Source organism: Lactuca virosa, chromosome 8, assembly GCF_052849685.1.
Source record: "Lactuca virosa cultivar CGN04683 chromosome 8, Lactuca_virosa_CGN04683_v6, whole genome shotgun sequence".
NCBI lineage: Eukaryota > Viridiplantae > Streptophyta > Magnoliopsida > Asterales > Asteraceae > Lactuca > Lactuca virosa.
In genome coordinates, this window is record NC_136433.1 from 208139363 (window position 1) to 208148864 (window position 9502).

Genomic DNA, 9502 nt, shown 5'->3' on the forward strand with positions numbered 1-9502 from the left:
AGACTCATCTTATATTTTGATGTATATTGTTTTGGTGTCTTTAAAACTTAACGGAACACACTTGTATGGAAATTATATTATTAATGCAATGGATGATGTTGTTGCTTGTTTACTACTTGCATTATTGTGATACTGTACATGACGTCCTCCACCCCAGAACGTTTCCGCCGTTCATTTGGTTTTGAGGGTGTGACACATTGTTCCGCATCCTGTTAGTTAGGTTGGTGATATGCTTATGCTTAGTGGTCGGGTTCGGTCGATATCCTGGTTACAGGATTATGCTATGATATGACCTGGGTAGGTCGGTGTCTTGGTTTAGGACGTTGCTATGCTATTTGATATGTTAGATCGGTTTGTCTGTTATTATGATAGCCTATGAATATACATGCACATGTTGTTTGATTTGCGTGTCGGGTTGAGGCGGTCCTGCTTTGTGCTGAAAGCCAACATACCCAGGGCGGTCCGGATAGACTACAAACCCAAGAGGGTATCATAGTCAGACCGAAGGCCCGACGAGCGGTCCGGATAGGCTGAAGGCCCCACGAGGCGGTCCAGACGTGCCGAAGGATTGGAGAGCGATCCAGATAAACTGAAGGCCTGCGAGGCGGTCCAATAGCATACCTTTTATGTAGCTTGAAGTCTTGATGTATTTGGCCTTAAGAGCTTAGCACCAAAAGTATGAATGTCTCAAATGGCTCACAACTCACCTAGGACAAAGGTGACTCTTGAGAGAGAATTCCATCCATACCAAAATCAACGCCATGAGCTCCAAGAACTACTAAGTCTTGCAAAATGGCGATTTTGGGCAATGGAGTATGTATTTATATGTGGTATTTCAAGGGTCATGGGTATAACCCAAATCCATACCCATGGGTATTATGATCCATGGTTCATGTGGCCCAACTCTTTATGTATCCATACATAAACTTGGTCCAACATGGATCATAAGCCCAACACATATAAATATAACTAATTATCATAATTAGTCCCCATAGATTCAATTAGTTTCTTTTGATCACTAAATTAATTCCAAATTAATTCTTGATCAATACTGATTAAAACATATGATTTCATATTAATATATAAAAACTTATAATATAGTAATAAATCATATATAACCTTCTCTCAAGAGTCCATCCTAACAAATTGTCCTGGTGTTATGCAACCCAAATGGACCATGCTACTCTCGGGTCGAGTACATACCAATAATAGTTATGGGCTTAGACACCTAATCCAACAGTACTCACCAATCTAGAAACAGGGCTCCAAGGGAGTACACATAGCGTACCCAGGAGTACGCATAGCGTACCCAGAAGTACGCCCAACATACTCGGTCATATAGCAAATTTCCCATTATGTGCTTATTCTCTTAAGTCCTTTCGTCCAAAGCCTAGATCTAGTCCCAAATAACGTTCTAAATCATAAAGTTTCCACCTTTATGATCTTGCATGGCTATTAAGTGCCCAACACCAAAACCCTAACTTAACACAAGGTTCTAAACCACTAAAGAGCATGCATGGATGGATATGAACAATCAAGAGTCCATTTTATAACTCAAGACACTCTAAAACGTCCAAAAGGACAACTCATTTGGTCTAGAGTAATCCATACTCACTTATACCAAGAATATAAGACTAAAAGCACATAAGTTCTCAAAATAGCAAGATCTAGAGATATAATCATCAAGTTTAGAGCTTTACCTTCTGGAGGTTGCTCAAGGAGTGTAAGACTCAGATCTACAAAGCTTGGAGTTCATTCCTTGCTTTCCAATGGTTTCCTTCCTTCAAAAGTGGACACCTAACACCAAATGAGCTCAAAACACCACAAATGGGGATTAGGGTTTGTAAGGGACAAAGTGGGCAATGGAGGCTGATGAGAGGAAGAGGTCTTGGAAGTTAATGATGCTTAAGTAGGGTCCAAACCCTAAAAATGAGGTTTTAGGCATCAGCCACGTATGCCCAACGTATATCGTGTACGCCCAGTGTACATCGCGTAAGCCCAACGTACTAAAAAATCCCACGTATTTCATTTAAGGCTAAAGGGACCTACTTTGCAAACAATTTTCATACAAGGGGTCAAAGATGTAAATTACATGAATCAAGATGTTACAGTGGCATCGAACTTGGTTTCATGGCCTCGAACTTGGCCTCTTGCTTCAACATGGTACACTTTAGACCTCCGATCTAAAAAAAAATTATGTTCACGTATATTTTGTTTTAGACTTTCTACCTTCAAACATCACACACTTGTCGAGGTTCCAACTTCAAACATTAAGTATTTCTCTAACACGTCCAATTTCAAACTTCAAACCATTTAATGAATGTGATCTTAGATAATCTTCAACCAAGAATATTGGCATGCATAAGTCCAAATCATAAAAGGAATATCGTCACGATCTGTCATACAATGTTGGATCATGGTAGTAGGTGTGTGAATAAATTAAGTCTCGATCTGGGTATAAATAAATGAAGTTTTCTCTCATTTCATTACACATTCTTTTTGTTCCTCCAACATTACCTTATCATTTCTTTATTCAAGACTTTGATTGCTAGAGGAATATGGCCAACGAGAATGTAACCAGTAATGGTATAATGAGGGTATGAGTGATGTGTATTCAACCATGACTCCTCAAAAATTAGATATAATCATAAGGAAATTATTGGGCTTGTGCCCCATGGTTGGGGCCACTATGCCTGAGCCGACTCAATGTAGGATACACCTCCTGGGTAAGGTTGGTATGTATTCCACATTTTTGGAAGCATGATTGTATCTTCATTCTTAAGATATTCTAAGTGATTTGTTAGCTCAATATGACATTCACTTAATCCTCCTGAAACTCAATGTCATGTCTCGAACAAATGCTTTCAAGCTCTTGTGCAAAGCCAAGATAATTGACCCCGCCATTAACCTCTTTTAGGTATTTTATAGAATTTATGTAAGTGGAGATTAATACAAATTTAGTAGGCATAAGGGTGTTAATAATATTGTTTTTTTACTTAATAACAGTGTTGTAAAGATGATGACTAGTCCTCGATTAATCTTCGATTAATCCATAGGTGCTACGGTGCTACCCGACTGACCAAAAGGCACCTATAAATTAATCCATGATTAATCATGCGTAGACAATGACAAGTTGGGGCTAGCCCACTTGGCTATCATGGAGGTTCTAAACTAACAGCTAACTAGGAGGTCCTAGGTTCAATCCCACGGAGAGGAGAAAAATAATTTTGTCGTTCCAACAAAATAATCTATTCATAGACAATGAGTGAAATTGTAGAAGTCGGTGAATGTTGAACGCTTTGAAAAAGTTCTAAATAGAAACTATTTGAGTAATTCCAACCTATTGACAACCTATCTATGAATAAAACACTTCCAAGATTTATGTGAAATGTGGTTATATTAGAAGAAAGTTGTGTGGTGGATAAATTTTTTCCAAAACTAGTTGTTGTTGTGACACCTATTTTCATGATAGGTACTATTACGAGATATATAATGACCCAAAAATCTCAAACTATGTGTTATAAGATGTATTTGGCGTAAATACATCAATAGGTGAACTCAAGCAGTGCAACGACAATGTTTTTGGCAAGGTAATATGTACACCTTTTAACATATTGCATTATAACGAGAAATCTACAACTCTTAAGCAAAATAGCAGTGAAGGAAAGTTGCAGTTCACTCCGAACTGGTCGTGTGGATATAAAGATCGTCGAAAACGGAGTTCGTATGAGGGAGTTATGGTCGTCCGAAGTTGTGACAAAATAATTACGACACCACGGCGTGATGTTCATACGACCACGACAGGTGCAACCGACTTAACAAAAAAATAACGTTTTTAAAGACCCTATTTCTTCATTTTGGGGCAAATGAACAGCAAGAACTCAGTGATCATGTAAAGGGGGTAAAAAGAGATGAATTTTGGAAGAAGTAAGCCTACGGGAGGCCCGACGATCGTTACGAGCGTCGGTTTTTGCGATACCGACGTCAAGGGTAAGCTTATGCAACAATTAATTTGTGTATTTCATACATATGTCGGGATGAGTCTCGTACACCGCGAAGTCATATTATGCTAGAATCTTAAGGGTTAAACCCGTAATGCTAATTAGTCAGAAAAACTATGTTTACACTTTGAATATAAGTTGTAAACGAGTTTTGATATATCGATAGCGTGATTTGGAAGTTATGACTATTGACATGGTCAGAGTTTGATGAGTGGGTTATTGAATGGTATGTGGTAACTGTTTTAACAGTTACGAAACTAAAATCAGGAACATGGTCATGGATACTGGAACCTCTAGGGATTGACTAGTCTCAAGGTGAGTAACACTACTCTAATACTCGTTATTGAGATATCGGTGTTGCACTATATGTGAATATATTGTAATTTAAATAATTGATCATTATTGAGGGATAGATCCTGATCGAGAGATTGATTATTGAAAGATAGATCACGACTGATAATTAGATCATGACTGAGAGACAGACCAAAGGTACTTTACTGTTCCTAAGGGGTGTCCCACCTTTATATATATATATATATATATATATATATATATATATATATATATATATATATATATATATATTCATATTAGGTAATGAAGGGTTTTTGGGAAAGATAAAATGGTAGGTTGGGTACTAACGAGTTTTTGGGAAAATAAAATAATGGTGAAAGGTCACACATTGTATTACCGGGACGAGTCATCTAACAAAGTATATGTGACGACCAGTGACTATTCTAGGTAGTTTGGTGGAACACTAACAGGTTCGCCACTTGTATGTGTTAATGATCATACTTTTTAGGGAAAACGAAAGTTGTTCATTCGGGTACTCTATCCCCACAGGGTTGCCTTGTTGACACGTATTGCTACGGATTCCCCGAAACAATATTTCCTACTAATTGAGATCCTTTAGGGTAGGTCTCTTGAAACTAATATTAGGGATTATGGAGTAAGGATAACGGGAATGGGTAATCGGGATTATTTGTTTATTATGAAAAATATATAATTACAATATTGTGGGTTGAAAACCCCATGTGATCACCATGTGCCCAACCTGACCCACTCAGTTTTTTTGTATCACATGAAACAATATGAAGGTACAATCCACTAAAAGATTCGAGGAGTTTAGGCCTTTAGTACAATAAGTTAATGTAAGGCCAATAATGTTTATGCTTATGTTTTGTATCAGTTATGACATCCCAAGTTTTAATAATCAATGAATTTTTTTTCTTCGAAAATACTTTTTATGAGACCAATTCCGCATTTATAAAGATCATTCTGATTTAAAATTAGCATAAAGAAAAAGTTTAAAATGGCCTTAAATTTGGGGATGTCTACATCCCCCCTTCTAGAAGCTTTGCACGCCGTGCATTACCTACGCGAGACGCTTTTTGAAAAACTTCATAAAATCATATATTCTTCATATGAGCTCCGTTTTCGACGTTCTTTATATGTACGTGTAGCTATCGACGTGATCTACAAATTTCATTTAGACTCCGTCGGCTAATTCTCACTTTAATTTTAAAGTTATATTTTTAACAGGCTTATACTGTAAAAATCTGTGTAAAAATTATAACTCTTCCATACGACATCTGTTCTCGACTTTCTTTATATCGACAGATAGGTATTGACGAGATCTTCGACTCTCGTTTAGATTTTTTCCTAACAATAAATCGATTTGAATTTTGATTTTTGTGCTAACACAGCTGTGCTGAATACTTCGAAAAACCATAACTTCCTCTTATTAAGTCAGATTTGGACGTTCTCTATATGCACACTCTCGTTTTAACGACCACTATGAATTTCGTATAGATTATTTTCCCTAAATAATCTTTTTTCGAAAACAACTATTTATACCTTAATCATCTAGCCCTATCTTGTGGGCGTTATAGGCCATGCAATTCACAAACATCATATAGTGTAGCAACAACAGGTCCCAAATGGACTTTATAGGTTCGATTTAGGTTGTAGGCTTTTACATAGGTTGGATCAAGCTCTTTAGATACATGGGGTAGATTGAGCTCTCAAGGTACTTATAGGTTCATATATAAATAAAAATATAGTTAAAAGATTTGTATTCTTTCACATAAACCCAACATCGTCATGGTAGTTTGTTCTCATAAGTATACCGACCTCTTGAGCTAAGCGACGACAAGTGTTTTTGTATTATCCTGTTGTTCCCAAATTATAGGAACGACCCAGTTGGATGAGACTAAAAAGAGAGTTCTCTGATCCTCTAGTTAACCTAAATTATTTTAGTTTGGACTGGTTGGATTTGAGCTGATGTAGAAGCTTGAACCAGTCTCATGTTAGTACAAATTGATATAGATTCAATGTTAGCTTGCATAACGGTACCCTTTGGAGTGTTTATTTGGCTCTACCCCTTTCAGTTTGATCTTACAAAAAGGTGTTACTTTGTTTTATTATCCCCTTTTTTGTCATCATCGGGATGATGTGAGAATATAGGGTAGAAACAAAATTAGATGATCACTAGATTTCTTCAAGGACCTTGTTGGTTCACTTTCTGAATCGATACTTCTCTCCTATGACTGGGTTACGAGAAATTCGATGTTGGATAATTCTTAAAGGAACAATCGATGTTCTAGGCATAGAAGATCGACCAAAACAAGAGATAATTTGATGAATATATTTTCGTATGTCTAAAAAATGAGAGAGAAAATATGATATCTCTCAGAATTCGAACTGCTTTTAGATAAGGCAATTAAGGGTTGATAACCACACGAAATTAAATTGAAATCCCCAAAATTTAATAATTTCTATTGAGGTCCCTCTAGTAATTTCGTAATTTTTCCTAACACTGCCCCTTGGAACCTCGCAAAGGAGCGCAACCCCCTTGAACCCCGCCCTTTTAATCATACCATGATCAAATATAGACTAATACAAGTGTGCACTTCGCACTTCCAAACTTGTATTTAAACTAAGATATGATCCCATTTGAGACATGTATAAATCCCATTACATAAAATGAACTGGTGACACTGAAATCACTACCAGACGAGAGAGGCACAAGGACAATACTTTTTAGTAGCTTAGTATTTAGTGAAGTTCTATCATGAGTTTGAAGAGAAATAAATTGATACTTGGAAGGTTAGATAGACTTGACATGAGTGGAGAAGACAAGATGAAGAATTCACGCCTTTAAGGATATAAAAGACATCATGAAGGTGTTTGGAAGAGATTTTAAAGGTGGATTCAAGTATTCTAATATTCATAAAAAATACATGAATTATAAAGACTCGATCGAGATGGGTGGAAAGGTTTTTATAGAAATGGGAGATTTATAATTTTTCGGGGTTATTATCAATACTTCATAAGCCTAACTCCCACCTTATAAAAGTTTTCACGTCGTCCTCCAATTTAAGCAACCAACCCTTATGAATTTTAGACCCCAAGTAACCAAATTCTCATTTAGGTGTGAAACCTGATCCATGATAAAAACTTAACTTATACTCCTTCATCATTATGTTCCCAGCTAAAATTGTACCAAAGATATTTATGTCGCCATTATGTTCATATGTAACCCTTTCTTCTAGCATCTTCCTCCACGTATCTGTCACACCCCCAAACCTGAACGGCGGAAACGTTCGGGGGCGGAGGATGTCATGTACAGTATCATAACAATTGAATAGTAAAGAAAGTACACACCACCATAATATAAATATATTTGAAAAGTTTACATGATTGTATGTGTTACATGTTTGAATATCAAATACAATATGGTGATTCAAAATATATTACTAACGCCAGCGCGTTAGTCTTCAAAAGTAGTTGCTACCTGATTTAGCGTTTTCCTGAGAATACAAGTTATTTCAAAGAAATAGTGTCAACAATAAAGTTGGTGAGTTCATAAGTAGTGTTTTGAGAAGATGTATGCCATTCGAAAGTTCGTGTATGTTTTCCAGAAAATCCGATATTTTCTTATGAGTGTATGAAATGAGTATGAATGATTGTTGTATAAATTGTATGTATTTGAACCCGGAAAATCCTATATTTTCCTAAAAGTGAAATGCAGTCTCAAATGTCCAAGACCGTAACTTGTAAGCAACTATGACATGCTCTAAAGATGATGTATAGTCTTATTATAAAACAAAACTATAAGAAGATTTGTATTTGAATGTGAAAAGAACCGTGTCTGTTACTTTTCTCGTGAAAACGTAATACCATAATAATTGTCTATCCAGTGAGTTTTTATAACCGTACTATCATAATTTGCCTGTAGCGACGTTCTTCAGGCGTCGAAATGAGATGCCACTTGTCACCCCGGGGACTGTAGCTAACAGTCACGGCGCGGGATCGTTAGTCCCGTATAGATCTATACACACTTGTCACGTTCTCCGGACGGGAGATTCTGGTTATAAACAGGACTTCTAGTGGTACCTTAAAAGGTATATTGAAGATGAATGCCTCACGAATTCTCAATTAAGTCCCGTATTAAAATGAATATGTTTGTTTCTGAAATGATTATCCTTTTTCACAATGATAATAAAGGCATAAAAATGATTTGTATGTTCTTGTATGCATAAAGATGTCATAACGAAAGTGGTTACCCTTGATATGATGCAAACGTATAAATAGAGCTTATGATATTTATACTCATGTTTCATCCCGTGAGGGTAAAGTAGAGTAAGATGTTTTGTATGTTAAACACTTCCATTTGATAGTTAAAATAACTGCATGCAAAGTATAGCAAAAATATTCCATATTTTCACTCGGGAATAACCGGGTGTTTACTTGTATTCTCCCCCGTAAAGTGTTCAAAAGCATTTAAAATCAGTTAAAAACGTAGAAATGGGGGTATGAACTCACCTGGTAGTTTGAAGAAAGTGAGACAAAAGTCGAGCAGAACCTCGACTGGAGAAAGCTGATTTCTCGGGATCCTCGGGAATCTCGGGAGCGTAAAACTTCCTTCAGAACTTGAATATGATAATCGGGGCTTCGGGATGGCTTCGAGGGGTTAAACGCAGAGCATAAGTACGACAAAGGGAAGAAGTGAGCAACAAAACTCGGAAAACCCTTGAGATCTATTTATAGGCCAACATTTGGGGTCTCACGTCGTGAGAATTGAGTTGCTCACGTCGTGAGAATTGAGTTGCTCACGTCGTGAGGTCGACCCTTATCCTCTTCCAATGACGAGACGCCTGCTGTCAGCTCTGGAACCCATCAGTCACAGACTCACGTCGTGAACTTCTGGCTCACGTCGTGAGCTGTCAGACAGCTTCGATTTTCGTGTCTCGAACTTCAGAAATTCATATCTCTCGCATACGAGCTCCGATTTTGGCGTTCTTTATATGCACGCGTAGGTGACATTATGCTCTACAACTCTCGTTTAGACTTCGTTGGCTAATTTTGAATTTATTTTTAATATTACATTTTTAACAGGCCGGGACAGGAAAAGTCCGTTAAAGATCCATAACTTCTTCATTCGATGTCCGTTTTCATCAGACTTTTTACCGTTGTAATACCATTGATGAATTCTTCGA